The following is a 21,289-nucleotide window of genomic DNA, read 5'->3' as shown; positions in this document are numbered from 1 at the left end:
ATAGAGAATATACGGCATGCTTGGCTGCTCAATTAATTTCTATTGCGCTCGCATGTATTATGGCTTCACAATTTTGCACGCATTTGTGATGGTCTGGACTCATAAGAGTATGTGATAAAAAACAATGTTTCTGACGTACTTCCATCACGATGTGCAGTAGTGGTTAATTTCCATCGACTTAAGCGAATTGTATGAAATCATGTGTAATTGGCTGTTGTGTCTAGCTTATTAAATTTCCATTCGCTCTGGAGATGCCAATTAAATTCGTAATGGGTGGCTGATTTTACGGCAGGAGACGGCTCATCGGGTGTAATGGTCATTGGGAGTGCTCCGGAAATAAGTGAAAATAGCCCCGATCTGGCTGTTCCTTCACATCTGTTATCTTGATACCCGGGAGACACAAAGGCCACAGCACATTTTATGGATCAGCAGTTTGAAGAACTGCATGCAGACGACCAACTTTCAGGGTTGCTTACGCAGAACAATTAGGATCGGTTTTATTTTCTCGTGGCTTCACCACAAGACCTGTGCACTTCAGCCAATACCACTCAGGGATATGATAACATGCTCATGTATAATTTCTGTCTGTGGTGTAATGTGTAACATTATAACCCAGAATGAGATTAAAATTCAACTGCTGTTAGGAGATGACAGAAATATGACATTTACAGTGTGTCTCTGCTCAAGCAAAAAATGTTGTGGTGCTCATCGCCTTCAGTGTCTTTGGGCTGGTGAATGATTACTGTACAGATAATTGGATCTATCAATCGACTCTTAAAAATTAATTTAAAGGGGTAAAAAAAAGTCTTACCTCTGTTTCAAAGTGTGCTGCTGGACGGAAAGTGATGAGCGGAGGATGGTGATGTCATCGATATCATTACCCGCGTCATGCTTTATGTGGCCTGTAGGAGTTTCTCATCTTCGGGCGGCAGAATGTAGTGGCAGCTGCAATTAGTAAATTATCATTTTTAGTCGACAAATCGATATACAGGGACTCCTCTACTTACGAACATTAAACTTACGAACTTTCAGAGATAGGAACAAACATGTCCGAATGTTTAGTTGCCTGTTTGGACCAAGAGTCGTAAATTCAACCGCCGCAATATATGGCGGTGGTTGTTCAGTATCAAGCACTGGCTTGTTTTGAGTCTTAGGACCGAAACACTGAAAGGTTTACGAAGGTGTTGGCAGCTTTCACGATGCTATTGCATGTTACAAGTTAATGTATGAAGAGAAGAAGAGAGCAACTGTGCATACATCTCTTGGTAAAATTTTCAAGAAAGTAGAGAGGAAACACGAGCACCAAAGGAAATTAGCATCTTCATCTGCAGAACATGAAGAGCCAGTGGCATTTACATCTACAGGAGATTATACAACTGTTCAAGTCATTCCCCATGTTTAATGTACATGCCGTACAACATGTTTGGAATCGACAGAAGTAAAGTTGGGCTTATGAACAAATCGACTTACGAACAGACCTCTGGAACCTAACTCGTTCGTAAGTAGAGAAGTACCGGTAATCGGCTAATCATCCCAGCTATGATTTGTATCTTCTCTCTTTGTCTCTTAGGAGCTTTGAGAATAACCTGAACATATACCGCTTGTTGGCACACAAGAAATCAGAGATCAAGAAGGTTTGTTGTTCTGCTTGCCTTTGGACAATAACACATCAGTATATTTTACTTACATGGTGGGTTTTCTTTTCATGGCAAAATATTTTAAACAAACATATCTATTTTGCAACACTGATCATGGTTCTTTTAGGTTTCAATGTTTTTACATTGCATTTTTAAAGCTACCCTGATTTCCCTTTGGAAAGTGAAAATGTATATCATTGGGCCACGTCAGATAATGTGAAATTATGGAATTTTAACCACGGACTGATGGCTGCAAATGAAAATGTGTACTACCCATTTCTCATGAAGGCACTTTGAGCATGAAAGCACTTTAACTTTGCATCCAAGCTAGCACTCAACTTTGTTCATAAGAACATTTAAAAATGCAGATTTCTGACCACCACCATCACCAAGCTGACATCCCCTAGATTTGTGTCTTTAAGACGGTCAGCCACAAACCTATCATACAGTACTTTTTAGTACGGCTTGGCAGCACTAAGACCAATAACTGTTAAACACTTTTTGGTTCTTTCGGTAAAGTCACGTAGAAGGGAAGTAATAAAATAATAAAAATAAAACATAATAAAATGAAATAATTCTCACGACGTTTCGGCTACAACGCATGCAGCCGTCTTCAGGTGAAGAATGAGACACTACCAAGCTAGGAGCTTATATATAAACTGGGTTGGAGGTGGAAGAGCGCCTTAACAAAAAGAATGTGCATATGAAGAGGAATTTAGCATATTCATGGAAAATGCGTAGGAGGTGGGCGGGGGGGGGGGTTTCAAAGGCATATTATGCCCATGCATTATGCAGGATCAACAGCACCAAGGGGGGGTGCAGGGAGTAGCATTAACAAAGGAAAGGAATGTTATTGATATGTAGCTGCAGTTACTAAACAACCACGTAGAAAACTAAAGTATAAACTACATAAAAAACTAAAGTATAAACTGCATAGCACCATCAGTATACTTACTATACTCTACAATAAGCTGAGTTACTAACAGCAAGTAATACATTACAATTCTACGTCGTAAAAATTATATAATATGCTTCCATCTAAACTTCTTTTTATTATGTTTTATTTTTATTATTTTATTACTTCCCTTCTACGTGACTTTACCGAAAGAACCAAGAAGATGAATCCCTGCAGTCACGAAAGCTTTAAATCGAAATGTTAAACACTTTGTTATATGCAATGAGATTATTTAGATTATTTTGGTGCTGTAAATGTCAAAATGATGGGCCGATTTGTTGAGCTATCATCTGTGGCCAGGTCGCTTCTGAAAAATAAGTTAATACCTCACTGGGCTTTGCCTGGTAGGAAGGGAATGGTTTATTTGTATTTGTATGTGTTTAGGTAATTTGTTTACCTCTCTTGTACTTTGCACTACTATCATATTTTGTACTGTTTGTTATTGTAACGTTCCTACAGGACATCTGTGAAGAATAGCTTGAGAGCTCATCGGATTCCTCCAGTATAAATAAATATTATTCTGATATTCCCTCTGTCACTGCTCTGGTACCTGCCGCCGCTTGCTCTACCTTGTGTGCCTGTCTGTGTGTGTGCAGAGCGGCTTCTCTGTGGCAGTGCTGTGCGTGGGCGCTCCTGCGGCCGGCATGAATGCGGCGGTCCATGCGGCGATCCGGGTGGGCATCTCGGAGGGCCACCGCATGTACGCGGTACACGATGGCTTTGAGGGCCTCGCCAAGGGACAGGTACTGCCCCGCGCCATCTCCTCTGCCATCACAAGACCCTCCTTAACCATTGGCCGACTTCCCATGGAACCATTAGCCTTCACGCCCCCCCCCCCTAATGATAGCCACCGGTATCCAAATGGTGAATGGACCTCTAGATTTCCCACACCTCTTATTAGCACGGTTGGCTATGTACGGTGTGAAAGAAGTTCAACATACATAACCACAATATCTTATGTGTGTTAGAACTAGCTGGTTGGCTGAGAGGGTTCATGATGGCTATGTGACTATGAAACATTGAGCCGTCGTTGATGGGATACTTGGTTTGTGTCCATGTTACAGCCACGTGTAATTTAAAGTGGTTCTCAAGTGGAGGAAGTTGATAGTCAAAACCGGGAAATTGAGGACTGCAGGGATATTCTCCACCATATGAAATGTTGTTTATTGCAGCTCTGAGGACTAAAGTTCTGGTTTTCCATGTGACAAACTCTCTTTGCAAGGCTTGTAAGAGCGCACTGCTTGTAAGAGTGCACTGCTTGATGTTTGATCAGAGATCACTTTTGAAGTGACTACTGCAGCCTTCCATGGGCTGTTCTCTGACACTATGTGATGGTTCTGCTTTTTGTTGTGAATTTTTCCAAAAAGTGTCTTTCTCCTTAAGACATCGCGACTTGAATGCAACGATTTGAACACAATCAAGTGTTGTGTGTGAGCATAGGTGGAGGAGTTTGGTTGGGGTGATGTTGGTGGATGGACTGGATGTGGAGGCGCTAAGCTGGGCACCAAACGGTGAGTTCCACAGCACGCTAAACCCACACTTGGGAAACAGAAAGTGGTCTTTAGGAAACTGTTCATTCACGTGATACAATGCAATTTTTTTTATTTTAAAAATTGAAAACTAATATCTTTATAACTGTGTTTAGTTTGTTGTCCTTCTCCCTTACCTTCGATTAACACGGTTGGCTTGATACGGCGCAAAATAAGTTCTACATACATACTAATGTCTTTTAAATTTCAAGACTTTTTTTTCATCTCGTAACTTGACTCCAATAGTATTATTTGGGATATACTTGGTGATATAAATGAAAGTGAATGCAATTGTCTTCATGCTCAACTTAGCAATGGTGTGGCGCTCTTCTCCATTCGTGGCCCTGAGACATCGGTCATATTTCCACATTACCATGGTTAAGGCCAGTCTCTTCAAATGATAACCACTGATGATGTTCATTTTATTGACCTTGAGAGTATGATGGGGTGTTTACTTTTGGCCAGAATTTGAACTCACTACATTGTGAATCTGAGCCAATTGTATCAATCATCCCGTCACCCAGCCAAATATTAACACAAAACTACCGTAATGTACTGAACCGTGTGTGGCCCGAAGTTGGAATGCTATGAAATGCAGGTTTGGAATTCCATGCACGATACTTTTATGGGAAATGAATACTCTGGAATGATGAAGGAGCACGGGTGCTTTGTGTATGTTCTACAGGACCCTTCCTAACAAGTTTTTGGACAAAATCGTCGAACAGATCCAAAAACACTCCATATCTGCTCTACTGATCATTGGTGGATTTACGGTAAGGGCTACACAATGCGCTTGAATTCTCCCTCATGTATTATCCATTGTGGGGCTTGAATGGAAGACTGGTATACTTATTCTAAAGCATTGGCTTTGAAGCCTTGCACCGTGGATTATTCATATTCTCATTAAATCATTTCTTAGACCACGTGTCCCCTTCTCAAACTTTAAATTCACCTCTTGTGTTTTTGAATTTGAGTTCAATCAGCTCAATTATTCTAATCCAGTGGGTGGGGTATTTTAATAGAATATCACTCAAGAGAGGGACTTGGTCAAGTGACATTGTCTCGGCCTGGCTGTGCGCTGCGTTGCACCACTATCCGAGTAGTTAACCTCGCATTCAATAAACCTTCAGAGCCAGGGTGAACATCCGACTCCAAACATATTTAATGAATAGAACGAGGTAAAACTGACGGAAAAACACAGCACAAAATACAGCATCTGTTAATACTTGCAATATCGATACAATGAATGAACACAAGGAGCATCATAACATTATCTTAGATAACATGAAACTCAACAATAGGTCCTGGATGGACCAGGCACCTATATTAGCACTGAATAGCTACACAAGAGAATAAGCTACTGTGTTAAATAAGGTCACATTGTGTAATCACCATACTGCAGCCTAAATGTACAGCGCTGCACATAACAATGAACTGTGGATGAGATACTTCTTCATCCTTGCTCTCAAGATCGCATTAAAGTTACATGGGTACAAGTCTGACTTGACTTATCCAATTACAAGTAACATTCACAATAATGCAAGTGGCAGGCTTCGTTGTTAACAAGGCCTCATATTTATCTTAACAATTTAACAGCATTATAAAGGCATTTACAGTATTATAACGGCAATCCTAACATTATAACAGCATTCCCCGTATTATAAGAACATAAACAAACTTACAGACAATGCTTCTTAAAGTCCCACAATGAACAGATGCACCTGTCTACACTGAGACACTATTTGTCCCTCCATTTTGTACTCTGTGTAATGGCTGACACCCTGCCTCATGGCTTAGAGAATCTTAAATCATAACTTCCTGGTCACGTATCCAAACTCAACACCATATCAGGAAGTTCCTGTGTAATCAACACCCCCATACAAATGTACAACAAACTTCAACGGGTCAACTTATTTGTCCACATCTTTGCGAGAGAGAAGTAGCACTGTCTCAGCTATAGGCCTGACGAAAGTTCTTGTGACACCTTGCTTCGCTATCATAACCTCAACTTTTCAAACTTTTCCATCGGCACTGGACATCGTCTTGAGGAAGCGGCTCATTGGCCACTCATTTCGTTTGACTTGGTTGTCCTTCAGCAGGACAAGGTCACCTTTTTGGATGTCTGGTCTGCTCGACTGCCACTTACTGCGCACTTGAAGTGTCGCAAGGTACTTGTATTTCCAGCGATGCCAGAACATGTTGGCGAAGCTCTGCACTTATCTCCATTGACGTCTGTAGATGTCTGTAGTGCTGGCCTCCTCGGTGGGTGCTGTGAGCACGTCTGTCTTCTGGGTAAGAAGTGTAGCAGGAGTCAAAATGAATGGTGACTCTGGGTCGGTTGAGATGGGGATCAGGGGTCTTGAGTTAATTATAGCTGAGATCTCGGCCATGAGAGTGGTTAAGACCTCGTGAGAGAGACGTGTGGACCCGACATCACACAGCATGGAGTCAAGAATGCGTCAAGCAATCCCGATCATGCATTCCCAGGCTCCGCCCATAAGCAAAGAGTGATGAGGATTGAAGATCCATGTGCAGCCCTGGTCACTAAGGGAATCATCTTCAAATTTTCTGTATTGATCTTAAGCTCTTTACATGCTCCGGTGAAATTGTTTCCACAATCAGAACAGAGTTGCTTGGCCAGCCCTCTGATGGCGAAAAATCTCCGGAGTGTATTTTCAAGCTGGAAGAGTCCATGGACTCGATGACTTAGATGTGCACTGCTCGTGTACTCATACAGGTGAACAGCACTGCCCAACGTTTGCTGTTCGCGAGCCCTCCTCTGGTGCATCAGGAGATGACTTTTCACGGTCCGAACACGTCGATCCCTACAGAGGTGAAGGGAGGTTCCATACTGAGTTGATCAGCTGGGAGGTCTGTCATTTTCTGTTCTTCCTGTTTTCCACGTAGCTTGTGACACCTGATACACTTGTGGATTGTGCTGGTGATGAACTTCTGCTCCAACGATCCACAACTCTGCAGATCGGATTTCTCCTTTTGTGAAGTGCTGACCTTGGAGCTTGACCTTCCCGTGGTAGTAGCGCACAAGTAAAATTGCGATGTGGCTCTGGCTTGGGATTGAGGGGGTTTCGTTCATTCTCACCTAATTTTTCATTCCCTAGCCGACCACTGATCCTGAGCAAGCCGTCTTTGTCCATCCTGGGGTTTAACTTTCTGAGGGAGCTGACCCTAGGAAGGTCTTCTTCCTTGTTGATCGACTTGATCTCACTTGCATAAGCTGCATGTTGCACACAACGGAAGATTAATTTCCTTGTTCTGGAAAGCTCATCTTCAGTGCGTGGTACTGTGCAGTGATGCCACCCATTGCAGCTACCAGTGGTGCCTCTCATCGGGCGATGGAAGCAGTCTGCGATATGCATTAGATGTGCTATCGCTCACATGAGCGTCGTCCATTTCGAGAAATGTTCAAAATAGTGTGGACTCAGTGGACTTCTTGGTGGCACATTTGTGACGAAAGTTGTCACTTGAGGACGAATCTCCTTGTCTGACTCGGGCTCTACGAGTCCAAAAGTCTCTTTGGTAGTACATGGGCCACCGTCACGTCGTAAGAGGGACGCTGAACCCGTCGGCCAGATGGTATGTTACAGCAGAGATGCAGGGACGGACGTAGTTGCGAGATCTGCTGGATTCTGTTCAGTTGGAACGTAATTCCATTGCTCTAGCTGCTTCGACCTCCTGATGCGTTCCACCCTGTTGCTGATGTAGGTGTAGGACCTTCTGGTTTGGTTTTTTATGTAGCCTAGTACGACCTTGCTGTCCGTGTAGAACTTGACCGCATCCAGTTTAATGTCCAATTCGTCTAAGATCAGTTCTGCCAATTTTGTAGCTAGAACGGCTCCACACAGCTTGAGCCTTGGGATGGTATGTTCCGGTTGTGGGGCCAATTTGGCCTTGCCTAAGATGAACCCAACGTGTTAGATTCCTTCTGCGCTTGTGGTTTTTAGGTAAGCTACAGCTGCTACGGCTGCTACGGCCATCGTAGAAGCATCTGCAAACACATGTAACTTCTTACGTTGGGTTACGGATAGATATGTGGGCATGTAGGAATGCGGAATCTGTAGCTGCTCAAGTGCCTGTAAGAAATTTCTCCAAGTTTCCATTCTTGTTGCCTTTCCTCAGACAACAGGCTATCCCAGTCTTGTATATCAGCACAAATATCCCTGAGTATCCAACGGCCTTAAATGGTGACCAGCGCTAAAAATCCTAGTGGATCATACAGGCTGTTTACCATCGACAAGATGCCACGTCGAGTGTAAGGCTTCTCTCCAATTGATGCTCGGAATGTGAATGTGTCCGCTTTCAGGTCCCAACTCAGTCCAAGGCTGCGTTGGATTGGTGGTGTGTCGACGTTAAGGTCCAAGTCTTTCAAGTCCTTTGAACGATCGTCTGAAGGAAACTCTTTAATCACTTCTGCGTTGCTGGACGCTATCTTGTGAAGTCTCAGGTTAGCAGTAGCCAGAGGTGGGACAAAGTCATTGTTATGCAAGTCCAAGTCGAGTCGCAAGTCATCAAATTCATGACTCGAGTCTGACTCGAGTCCAAGTCACATGACTCGAGTCCACATCTCATAGGTGGGACAAAGTCATTGTTATGCAAGTCCAAGTCGAGTCGCAAGTCATCAAATTCATGACTCGAGTCTGACTCGAGTCCAAGTCACATGACTCGAGTCCACACCTCTGGCAGTAGCTAACATTCCTTGCATCCTTTGGAGCAGATTGATGGCTTCTGAGGCCGTGGGCATTGATTTGAGTGCATCGTCAACGTAGAAATGTAGCTCTACAAATCACTTGGCGTCTTCCCCAAATTCCACGTTTTCCTGCTTGCGCGGTCCTCCTAAGTCCATAGGTGGCTACCGCTGGGGATGGGCTGTTGCCGAAGACATGCACCTTCATTCTGTATTCAACAATTCGATCATCAACGTTGTTATTGTGGTACCACATAAATCTGAGAATTTCTGTTGTCTTCTCAGACAATGAAGCAGTGGAACATTTGTTGAATGTCGGCTGTTACAGGGATTGACTCCTTTCTGAAACAGATGAGTAATCCTAGGAGACTGTTGGTCAAGTCTGGTCTGGTGAGCATTACGTTGTTCAAGGAAACGCCCTTAAATTGAGTACTGGAATCGAACACCACTCTGATCTGATCCGGCTTGTTCGGGTGATAAACACCAAAGATTGGTAAGTACCAGCATTCCTCTCCTTCTTCTAGAGGAGGGGCTGCTTCAGCATGACCACTGTCAAATATGATTTCATGAAATATACAAAATTAGTTTTCATCTCTGGTTTCTTGTCCAAGGTGCGGCGCAATGAGTTGAGCCGTGAGAGGGCTTGTTCTCTATTGTTGGGTAATCGGCATCTGGGATTACGAAATGGCAGAGGGGCAACCCAACTGTTTGACTCATCTTGGAAGAACTCTCTGTCCATTATTTTCAATAATTCTTTATCCTCTAGCGATGGAGCAGGTTTGTTGTCGTCCTTCGTTGTCACGAACACCGTATGTTCAACATCATCTTCTTGTGTTTCCAGCATGGAGGTTTCTTCGTAAGTCCGCATGGTACAGCCTTGACTTCTCTCTTCCTGTTCCTCTTTCATCGTGAAGTGGTTGGGGCACGGCTTGAAGTGCGACGTGCGTCCATTCGTGAGCACACTTGTTCTGAATGTGCTAATGCGGTCTGGTTTGTGTGTTCCATTGAGACAGACATCACCTATGATGACCCAGCCAAGGTCAAGTCTCTGGGCATAGGCAGCGTCTTGAGGTCCATTCTGTTGATCGCGAACCTTGTGCACTCTCAGTATGTCCCTGCCAAGCAGAAGTAAAATCTGTGCCCCGTGATCCAATGGCAGAATGAACTCTGCTTTGGGCTTCAGATGTGTGTGGTGAGGTGCGACTTCGGGCGTGGGAATCTCGCTCCTGTCGTCTGGTATCTCATTGCACTCTATCACCATAGGAAGGGCTAGCTTCATGGTGCTATCCATGGTTTCCACCATGAGGCCTCTCGCTCTTCTTCCTGCTGTCTCCATCAGTCCTGACCATGTTCTGAGCGTGTATGGAAAGGAATTCCCACATACACTTAGCTGATCAAAGAACTCTGACCTTGCCAAAGACTTGTTGCTCTGATCGTCCATTATGGCGTACATCTTTACTGTCCTTTCAGGATGTCCTTTGGGATACACTCGGACGAGGCATATCTTTGAGCAAGATTTTCCTTTGAAGCCTTCTCCACAGTTGACTGTGCATTTGGTTGTGACTGATGAAGTGGGTGCGGCGGTCTCACCTTGCTCCCCGCCGTGCTCTGCTTTGGGATAGGAAGCCTTAGTGCCACCAGGTTTGGAGTAAAATGTGTGCAGAGTAGTTGGGTGTTTGTCGCTGCCACATTCCTCGCACTTGATATCTGCCTTGCAATTCCTTGCAAAGTGGTTTGTAGAAGCACAGCATTTGAAGCACACTCAAAATTCTTTCAGCATATTCTTCCGCTCTTCCAGTGGCTTCCTCCTGAACTCACAGCATTTCTGGAGGTAGTGAAGTTCATCATGCAATGGTCATTGCCTTTCTGGATCTTTTATCTTCTTCTTTGTGATGGTTGCCCATGAAACTCGGGTTATTTCTGCTGTCGCCTCGACAGACCTAGTTTCACCTGAGGACGGCTGCTTGCGTTGTGGCCGAAACGTCATGAGAATTATTTTATTATGTTTTATTTTTATTATTTTATTACTTCTCTTCTACGTGACTTTACCGAAAGAACCAAGAAGATGGACAAAGTTTGCTAATATCGTAAGAAAGAACTGAGTCTTGTGTACAGAGATTGGCACTCTCGCTGTTTCTCGACTCGCCGTTGCTCTTTCAATTTTTGGGAGATCTGGACTGGAGAGCCCCGTGGTGCCAAACATGAAACTCGGGTTATTTCTGGTTCTAGCCTGGTTGCAGATAAACTTTGAGAAAAAAGAGAATGGGGGGAATGTAACCTGATGCTCTGACTTGTATCTTGAATCCTCTGTTATCCATTTTTCCTGCACGTCGAATGGCAAATTGTCTACAAGGTGTTCAAAACAATGAGACCTGGTAAGTAGGTGTCAGCCTGGGCTGATTCAATCTCCATCAGAAGATCTCCAAGCTCTCGTAATCTTTTATTGTCTCGACCAGAGATTTTTGGAAAATTCTGCAACTTTTTGTAGAGAGCTTTCTCAATGGTTTCTGGGCTACCATAGCATTCCTAGAGCCTCTTCCACACCGCATGCAGGCTTGAGGCAGGATCGTCTATGTTTGCAACCGGATCGAGTTCTTTACTTGCAGAGATGTGTATAATCAACACCCCCATACCTGCCATGGGGCAGAACAGACATTTTTTTCAAGAAATAAGACAACACATTTTCTATTTGCTAATCTTTAAATTATTTTGCTCTTAAAGATACATTTTCACGTTGAGGAAAATCAATGTGATTGAGTAATTTCATCCTGACAACATATCTGCTTTCATGCTGCTCACAAATCTCGTACATAACTCAGGCCCTTGAAGGAGCCATGCAGCTGGCGAGCGGGCGGAGCAAGTTTGAGGAACTGTGCATCCCCATGTGCGTCATTCCCGCCACCATCAGCAACAACGTGCCCGGCACGGACTTCTCCATCGGCACAGACACGGTCCTCAATGCCATCGTGGAGGTGGGGGCCTGCGGAGAGAGAGGGGGAAACAAGTGAAGGGGTGGAACGCTGTATCCAGGAGAGCCTCACCGAGTCGCAAACTATTTTTATTTCATGCTTTTTATTAACTAACTCTGTCTGTTGTATCCTCAAATCTTGTAACTCAATTTTTAACCACTTCCCAATGTGGCATGGACTGGAAACTTGGTATACTTATGTCATGCTTAATTTTAGAACTTTCGTGACTGCAGGAATTATTATTTGTTTCTTTCGGTTAAGTCACGTCTAAAGATAAAATAATAAATTAAATTAAATAATAGAATACGACGTTTCGATTGCAACACAAGCAATCATCATCAGGTATAATGAAATAGCGACATAAAATCTAACCAGAAAACTATAGACAGACATATTAGCAGACAGATATCACCAAGATACATAGCGAGAGCAACACAGGTAACAGAGAGGGGTGATCGTCTCTGTGTGGTGGCCTTAAATAGACAGAGGGGGGGCGGAGGCAGAGAGAGGGAGGAGGGTTAGAGAAAAAATTAGCATATCAATGAGTGGTCAACAGACGTGGTGCTGCGAATGCGATGGCACGGCAAGCAAGCCTGAAAATCAGGAGAAGGACACACTAAAATTAAATAACCTAGTAAAATATCGAAATGTAATGTAATACAACACAGAGGGTCGGTCAACACACAATTAACGCATAGCCTGGTTGATTACGTATTTCAAAGATTGCTAAGTTAGAATTTAAGTGTGAACAATCTAAAGAGAGGACACAGGCAGAGAAAACAAGTCGCCAGAGAGAGAGAAAAAAGATAAGCTTAAAACTTCCCCGTAGAACCGAAAGAAACAAATAATAATTCCTGCAGTCACGAAAGTTCTAAAATTAAGATTGAACCACTTCTACGGGGAAGTTTTAAGCTTATCTTTTTTCTCTCTCTCTGGCGACTTGTTTTCTCTGCCTGTGTCCTCTCTTTAGATTGTTCACACTTAAATTCTAACTTAGCAATCTTTGAAATACGTAATCAACCAGGCTATGCGTTAATTGTGTGTTGACCGACCCTCTGTGTTGTATTACATTACATTTCGATATTTTACTAGGTTATTTAATTTTAGTGTGTCCTTCTCCTGATTTTCAGGCTTGCTTGCCGTGCCATCGCATTCGCAGCACCACGTCTGTTGACCACTCATTGATATGCTAATTTTTTCTCTAACCCTCCTCCCTCTCTCTGCCTCCGCCCCCCCTCTGTCTATTTAAGGCCACCACACAGAGACGATCACCCCTCTCTGTTACCTGTGTTGCTCTCGCTATGTATCTTGGTGATATCTGTCTGCTAATATGTCTGTCTATAGTTTTCTGGTTAGATTTTATGTCGCTATTTCATTATACCTGATGATGATTGCTTGTGTTGCAATCGAAACGTCGTATTCTATTATTTAATTTAATTTATTATTTTATCTTTAGACGTGACTTAACCGAAAGAAACAAATAATTATGTCATGCTGATGACAATACTATATTCTATCATTAAAAATAGATTAAATATATTTTTAAACATTATTTTTTATACGTTATGTTTCGGCTTGGGTCTAATTGTCCACGCTCAACTAAGGTTGGCTGTAAATCACCATGGTCCCTTACGTTATGGCAAGCTTTGGGGCACTTCCTGGAGTCGTGAAGTTCTTCCATTACTAGTACGGTACATTTTATGAAAGCGTGTTTAAAAAAAAGTTTTTTTTAAAATATTACTTATTAGGACAGTCTTCAATTGGGATGTTTGCCAAATTTCTTTTTTTATGAGTATTACGAGGAAACGAGACTGAACCAAAGCATATGAGGCTATAATATTTAAAGGTCTGTACAAGTCCACTTGCTTGTTTTGCCTTCTGCTAGCCATCACATAGCTCACTCAGCAAGCTGGGAGTTTGACAAATCTGCATGAGTTACCAACTACTGTCCTCAGCAGTCCACCACCACATTTGGCTCAAGAGAAATCAACGTGTCCCCATGGTTAAACAAGGTGCATGAACATTTGCAAACACCTAGCTGCCTTGAGCCAATGGAGGACATTCTTGTTCTAGAGAACAGTCTTCCAATAGAATGGCCACTGGTGAGTTTCCACTATGTGGTGCATCTTCACCAGTGCAACAGTGAGATAGGAGGACCAAGAAAGGTAAACACATGTAGTCCTTGAATAGGTCAAAGAGCTTTTTATTGGATTCAATCAAAAAGTGTTCAAGTTGACTGGTACATCACCCCAAATGTGGATGTAGTGCTGCATTGCTGGGATGTCTAATGGTGTATAGAGTCTTAGCAGTTGCTGTTTGATAATCACATTGGCTTTGCTCAAGAGAGGAACTTGCATTTCTTGAAGTATGTATTATGTTGAACTTTTTTTGCACTGTTCGTAGCCAACCACACTAATCGAAGTTGCATGGGGAAGGTAAATAAACTAAACACAAAAATCAGTGAAAAGAAATGAGCATAATTAAAAGTGCATAACTTCAGTGACTTCCTAACATCAGAAAGGCTACATTAGCAGAGGCATTGTGCAAATCCAAGATAAGTTCCTTTGGGTTACATGAATAACAGGCTGCTTAGGCTTGAGATGTTTCAGCTCAATTCACAACAGGTACAATGGGATGGGGCACCCCGAGGGTTAACATGGCCACTGAGTTTTTCGTTTCCTGCCTGTGACCGCCCTGTTGGGAGCAGACGTGCGACCGCATCAAGCAGTCGGCGAGCGGCACCATGCACCGCGTGTTCATCATCGAGACGATGGGTGGCTACTGCGGGTACCTGGCCACCATGAGCGGCCTGGCTGCTGGAGCGGACGCCGCCTACATCTACGAGGAGCCCTTCAGCATCCGAGACCTGCAGGTGTGCGGTGCAGCTTCGCTGCTATGTGTGTGTTTCCCATTGAAAGGAGTTTGACTGGGGGATTTCACAGGAGGCCTTGGTTGCGGAGCAGAGGGCACATGGCGGGGAGTCAGTTGACGCATATGTGTATGTAGTGGGGAGCGGTACGGTAGTGGTTAGCACACTGTGCTATGAACTCGGTGACCCAATTTCAATTTTCTGCTCACATCCAACACCAGTGACGATTATCTGAACCGGTCCTGGGGCCTCCCCTAGGTCGTTTCAGCTTCAAAGGGGTACCTGGTGCAGTGTGTAAAGCTCGCCACTGGGGAGATAAAGGCGGTCGGGCATGGTGCTGGCCACCCACCCTCTTGCGTACCGTGCTGGCCTTCATAGGTGATCGCTAACAGCACTTGCTCCAAAAGTCTGTTACGGCTATGATGGGATCTTTGTATTATCTTGTATGTCGTCTGGAGCTGAGCCTTAGATCTTCACATGGCCTCAAAGTGCATCTTACCGGGTACAAGAACTGTGGTGATGTCACTGCCACTTAGTGGTAAATGGCGACTGTTGTTCTTGTGGAATGGTGGTGCAGTGATTAGCACACTCCACTGTGAACTGAAAACTGCACTTACGGTTGATCACAATATTATTTTTGACAGATTGCAGAGATGGGTCGGCCTCTCCGGTACAGTTGCAAATTGGTATAAGAGCTATTTGACCAGCAGAGAGCAATTCATTTCCATAGGTGATCTGTCGTCCTCAAAGACAGAAATTACGTGTCGTGTTCCACATGGCTCCATTCTGGGACCTGTTTTATTCAGTCTCTATATGCTACCACTAGGCGATATCATCAGGAAACATGAGATTGATTTTCATTGCTATGCCTACAATATGCCACTCTACATTTCGGTATCTCCGAATGATGTAAGCCGCATCGATACCCTTATGAAGGGCATTGATGATATTAAAATTGGATGGCACTGAATTTCCTGGCAGTTAACAAAGACAAAACCGAGGTCCTGGTAATTGGAGCAAAAGCCCAAAGAGGTAAACTGCTCACAAATGTTTGCTCGCTGACAGAAAATGGCAAACTGCAGGTTAAAAACCTAGGTGTTTTGTTTGTTCAGGATTTTAACTTTGAAGCCCACATCAAATATATCAGCAAAACGGCATTTTATCATCTTAGAAATATAGCTAAAGGTGCAGCCTTTTCTCTTTCGGTTAACTACTGAGAAACTGATTCATACTTTTATTACCAGCAGACTTGACTACAGCAATGCTCTCTTTTCCGGTCTTCCGAAAAAGGCAATGTGTCATCTACAACTTATTCAGAATGCAGCAGCACAGGTGGTCACAGAAACCAGGAAGAGCTCCCATGTAACACCTATTTTACGGTCCTTGCACTGGCTGCCGGTCAGTCATCGGATTAATTGTAAATTTCTGTTATGGGTTTTTAAATCGTTGAATGGTTTGGCTTTGAGCAGATATGAACCAACAAGATCCCTCAGATTCTCCGGTTCCGGTCTTTTAGTCATCCCAAGGGCCAGGTCCAAAACTCATGGAGAAGCGGCTTTCAGTGTGTATAGTCCTCACCTGTGGAATAGTTTGCCAGGGGATCTGAGGGCTTCGCAATCATTAAGAAGTTTTAAGTTAAATGTTAAAACTCACCTTTTTAAACTTGCTTTTACTTAAGATTCTTTTATAGTTTTTTTTATATGCCTTCAACAGTAATGTATTATAATGTTCTTTTGTTTTGTATGGAATTTGTTTTTATTCTTGTGATTTAGTCAATTAACAATGTTTTTTTAAATCTATACAACACTTTGACTGGCATCCTTTTGCACGAAATAGTGCTATAGAAATAAAGACTTGATTTTTTTATGAACTCGGTCACATGGCTTCGATACTCGGCCATTGCTAACATCAGTCGTGAGTGATATCTGGGGAATCTGTGTCTTGGTTTTGTATGATTGGGCCAATGGGTAATATCTGTCTGCGTGTTCCATGGCACATGTTGGATTTTTGCGAGTGCTGTTGAATCTCACTTAAGTGTGTCTTCGAACCCAGTACCGGGTGTTTTCTGTGCTTTTGTCTGCAGATGAATGTGGAGCATCTGACGGAGAAGATGAAAGGAAACATTCACCGTGGGCTCGTAATTCGGTGAGATCCGCTTTGCCTTCAGTGTTGTCATTTACATTAAGGAATCATCACTGTAAGGGAATCGAGTAGCGGTAATGAAGACCAAGAGGTAATTGTAGCCATTGCTTTTTATCTCGCTACACCTTGCAGTCCTTCTTTCAACTGTTGCATGATTTACGTCAATTTCTTTATTATAAGGCTACCTTTTAATTCCCTGGTTATCAAACTTTTGCAAACCTTTCTCTTATTTGTACATCTGCATTCTATTCCTGTCCTCAAATGGCTTCCTCTGTTTTGTCACAAAATCCTTAGCACCCCCTCCACATTACCTATGCCCAAAGGTCAGAATCAAACGTCTTCTCCCGTTGCTTTGTCAAGTTCCGGCTCTTGAACCTACACAATAAAATACACTACTCCCGCCTTGTGCCGTTTGCTGTCTGAATATCCAACCAGAAACGAGAACTGCAACCCCAACTACACGACAGATTTCATCTACCACCTGTACTTGGCTGAGGGGAAAGGGGTGTTTGACTGCCGGAAGAATGTGCTGGGACACATGCAGCAGGTGAAGCACACACACATGGACAATGATGCTCATTGTAACCACTCCCCCTCAGTTATTATGATAACCTTTGGGACCCGATGGCTTGTGTACACAAAAAACACATTCTTCGTGGAGAGACAGTTATATGAAAAGCACAAATTATTTATGTTTTCCACCAGGACGCTAGTGATTATTTTGTGTTATATATCAGAAACTTTAGATCACCCCAAATAAGCTACACAGCTGTTTGGTTATATTCTGCTAAAATAAGCATGAAGGCAGCCCTGAGCCAATGGTGGAAATTCCTCATTCCCATGATGGGGGTGAGTGTATCCATAGAACAACCACTGTTGATTTCTCCAAGAATTGGTACTTGTTTTGTCAACTCCAGAAAGATGAATGGGAAGGATCAATGCAACACCAGGATTAGAACTCGCAACTTTCCGATTGCGAGCCATTTGCTATACCGCTGAGCCACCTAACCGGTGAATTATACTACAAAATACATTCATATATGGGTTTGGGTATTTGTTTGATCACATACAAAGAGTCAACGTGTGTTCATGGCTCATCTACGTTGGTGGCATCAGATGGCACTCTGCCCTATAAAGGTTGTTAACTGAAAATCAGCCAACATTAAAATAATAGAGAGTAGGGTATATTACCTGAAACAAAGCAGTACATCATTTGTAATGATTAAGTCCACAAGTGGGGATAGTGTTACAATCAAATGAAATTACCATTAAATATTTACTTCATATTTAAAAGCCTCACTGTTTCAAAACTTTCCTTGGGATGTTTGGTTATTTCCATTATCATGACTGTTTTTCAACTTGGGAGAAACTGCCATTCCTGGATACGAAATCCATGCATACAAAGGGATACATTCAAAAGTCCACACCAAAGGGGGTTATAACTCCACTTGTTTACGGCCATCACCAAACGACCTCATAGCCCAGTTGGTTGGGAGTTTAACGGCACAGATGACATTTGTGAGGTTCACCAACCCAACCTCCAAAAGTTTCTGACGGGTGCATCACCATGCCACAGCTGGTGTTTGTAAAGGGCCATTAAAGCTACCTTCCTGTTGTTTCCACTGCTGTGTGTTTGTGCTGGCAGGGCGGCTGTCCCTCCCCATTTGACAGGAACTTCGGCACGAAGATTGCTGCCAAGGGTGTGCAGTGGGTCTCCAAGAAGCTCCAGGAGTGCTACAGGCAAGGTGCGTCTCCTGACGTTTCCTTGTGGCAAGCAGCTCACAGTTGTGCTGGCATCAGGGGTTAAGCCAGAGCTGAAGGAGCGCCACCCCTCCTATTGCATAGCCCGCTGCCTGTGCACGCTCCACCCTCTCCACAGCCATACTTGGAAATCGGTTTGCTTATGAAGCAGAAATGTAAGTCGACTTCAGATTCAACTAATTTCTGTCTTCTGTTTATATGTGTCGCTCTCCCGCTGTTTCTGTCTGAGTTTAGTGATATGAACAGAGAAGCAGTGGGATGTTTTTGCATTCTCATTGGCCAAAGTGTTATGTCCTAGGATTAAAATGTGTGATCCTACTCTGAGCCAGTGGTGGAAATTACACATTCCTGTATCTGGGGCCAGATCACCAACTACAAGCCCAGAGCCCCGCACACCACTATCGACTCCTGCCTGGCCAACGACCTGAACGAGTTCTACTGCAGATTTGAAAGACAATTGGACTGTCCTGAACTACCCCTTCCCACCCAAGAGGCCTCCCCCCTCCCCCCCACTACTCAATTCAGGAGGGAGAGGCTAACAGACTTTTCAAGAGGCGGAACCCCCGCAAAGCAGCTGGGCCGGACTCTGTCTCTCCAGCGAACCCTCAAGCACTGCGCTGACCAGCTGTCTCCAGTATTCACCAACATCTTCAACACCTCACTGGAGACATGCCATGTACCATCCTGTCTCAAGTCATCCACCATCATCCCTGTGCCCAAAAAGCTAAGGCCAAGGAATTAATGATTACAGACCCGTCGCCTTAACCTCTGTGGTAATGAAGTCTTTTGAGCACCTGGTGCTGACACACCTCAAAGCCATCACAGACCCTCTCCTGGACCCCCTGCAGTTTGCCTACAGAGCCAACAGGTCTTTAGACGACACAGTTAACATGGCCCTCCACTTTACCCTACAGCACCTGGATTCCCCAGCAACCTATGCCAGGATCCTGTTTGTGGACTTCAGCTCTGCTTTCAACACCATCATCCCTGCCCTGCTTCAGGACAAGCTCTCCCAGCTGAACATGCCCGACTCCACCTGCAGGTGGATCACAGACTTTCTGTCTGACAGGAAGCAGTGCGTTAAGCTGGGAACACAAGTCTCTGACTCGCAGTCCATCAGCATCGGATCTCCTCAGGGCTGCGTCCTTTCCCCTCTGCTCTTCTCCCTGTACACCGACAGCTGCACCTCCAGTCATCCGTCCGTCAAACTTTTGAAGTTTGCGGACGACACCACCCTCATTGGGCTCATCTCTGGTGAGGATGGGTCTGACTATAGGTGGGAAGCTGACAACCTGGTGACCTGGTGTAGCCAGAACAACTTAGAGCTCAATGCTCTTAAGACAGTGGAGATGGTTGTGGACTTCAGGAAGAATGCAGCCCCACTCACCCCCATCACCCTGTGCGACTCCCCAGTCAACACTATGAAGTCCTTCCGCTTCCTGGGCACTATCCTCTCCCAGGACCTCAAGTGGGAACTGAACATCAGCTCCCTCATAAAGAGAGCACAACAGAGGATGTACTTCTTACGGCAGCTGAAGAAATTCGACCGGCCAAAGACAATGATGGTGCACTTCTACACAGCCATCAATGAGTCCGTCCTCACCTCCTCCATCACCATCTGGTACGCCGCTGCCACTACCAAGGACAAGAGCAGACTGCAGCGTATCATCCGCACTGCTGAGAAGGTGATTGGCTGCAATCTGCCTACCCTCGAGGACCTGCACACCTCGAGGACCCTGAGGCGAGCGAGGAAGATTGTGGTTGACTCCTCCCACCCTGGACACTCTCTGTTCCAGCTACTCCCCTCCGGCAGAAGGCTGCGGTCCATCAGGACCAAAACCTCACGCCACAAAAACAGTTTCTTCCCATCCGCTGTTGGCCTCTTCAACAAGGCCAAGGGCTCACACTGACTTTAACACTTTATCTGCACAATGACACCTTGCCATATTTGCACTATGTTGCCATATTTGTATTTTTATATTGTATATTATAGCTATTTTATATTTTATATTTTAATTTATTAAAAATGTATACATACTTTAGCCCCTTAGTATTAGTTAGACTTTGTACTATTAGTATAGTTAGACTTGCACACCACTTAATTAAGATTTAAGATTCCTATATGTTGAATGTATGCACCTTCCTGCCAAAGTAAATTCCTTGTCTGTGCAAACTTTCATGGCGAATAAAGCACAAATACAGCATCTGTTAATATCTTTCTCGAAGGCTTCCAAGAGCTCTTTTAGACCACCCAGCGGCCCCTGTCTACCGGTGGCCCCCTCCAATATCATCCAGTCACGTGTCATCAGGTCAACCAGCGTATCTTGCCCCAATGTAACCCTGGCTGGCTGACGCTCCCTCTCGCTCCCTCACCGGGAGCCCGCACTGCACACTGCTCGTGGTGCCTCCGCGCTGACCAACGCTCACCCAAGCCCCGATATGGGGCGGTTACTACATCCCGTAAGCGGGCTACACATGTCAGCACATTATTGGCTGTGGCTTCGTAAGCCCGGCACCACACAGTGACAATCACAGGAACTACACACACACACATGGACTCACACACATACATAGACTCACCCAAACATTGGCCTACACACACATACACATATGGACTTACACACACAGACATGGACTTTAGATACACACAAATGGAGTTACACACACATATCGATTCACACACACATTGACTTACACACACACATAGCGACGTACACACACATGG

The 21,289-nt window shown here is 44.2% G+C and overlaps 1 pseudogene across 1 annotated transcript in view; it reads left to right on the top strand.

The window, feature by feature from the left end:
- LOC144936633 (ATP-dependent 6-phosphofructokinase, platelet type-like) overlaps positions 1 to 20,766 on the top strand; it is a 54,317-nt pseudogene extending 33,551 nt beyond the window's left edge. The window contains exons 7-16 of the transcript XR_013637441.1: positions 1,571 to 1,634; positions 3,189 to 3,335; positions 4,033 to 4,103; positions 4,807 to 4,894; positions 11,643 to 11,795; positions 14,500 to 14,664; positions 16,745 to 16,806; positions 17,239 to 17,350; positions 18,449 to 18,548; positions 18,929 to 20,766. The product of XR_013637441.1 is annotated as an ATP-dependent 6-phosphofructokinase, platelet type-like (transcript). The remainder of the gene's footprint in view (positions 1 to 1,570; positions 1,635 to 3,188; positions 3,336 to 4,032; positions 4,104 to 4,806; positions 4,895 to 11,642; positions 11,796 to 14,499; positions 14,665 to 16,744; positions 16,807 to 17,238; positions 17,351 to 18,448; positions 18,549 to 18,928) is intronic.
- Positions 20,767 to 21,289: the final 523 nt, after the last annotated feature.

Source organism: Lampetra fluviatilis, chromosome 1 (genome assembly GCF_964198595.1).
Source record: "Lampetra fluviatilis chromosome 1, kcLamFluv1.1, whole genome shotgun sequence".
Taxonomy (NCBI): Eukaryota; Metazoa; Chordata; class Hyperoartia; order Petromyzontiformes; family Petromyzontidae; genus Lampetra; species Lampetra fluviatilis.
Note: the sequence above shows the minus strand (reverse complement) of the source record. Positions and strands in the feature narration are given on the sequence as shown.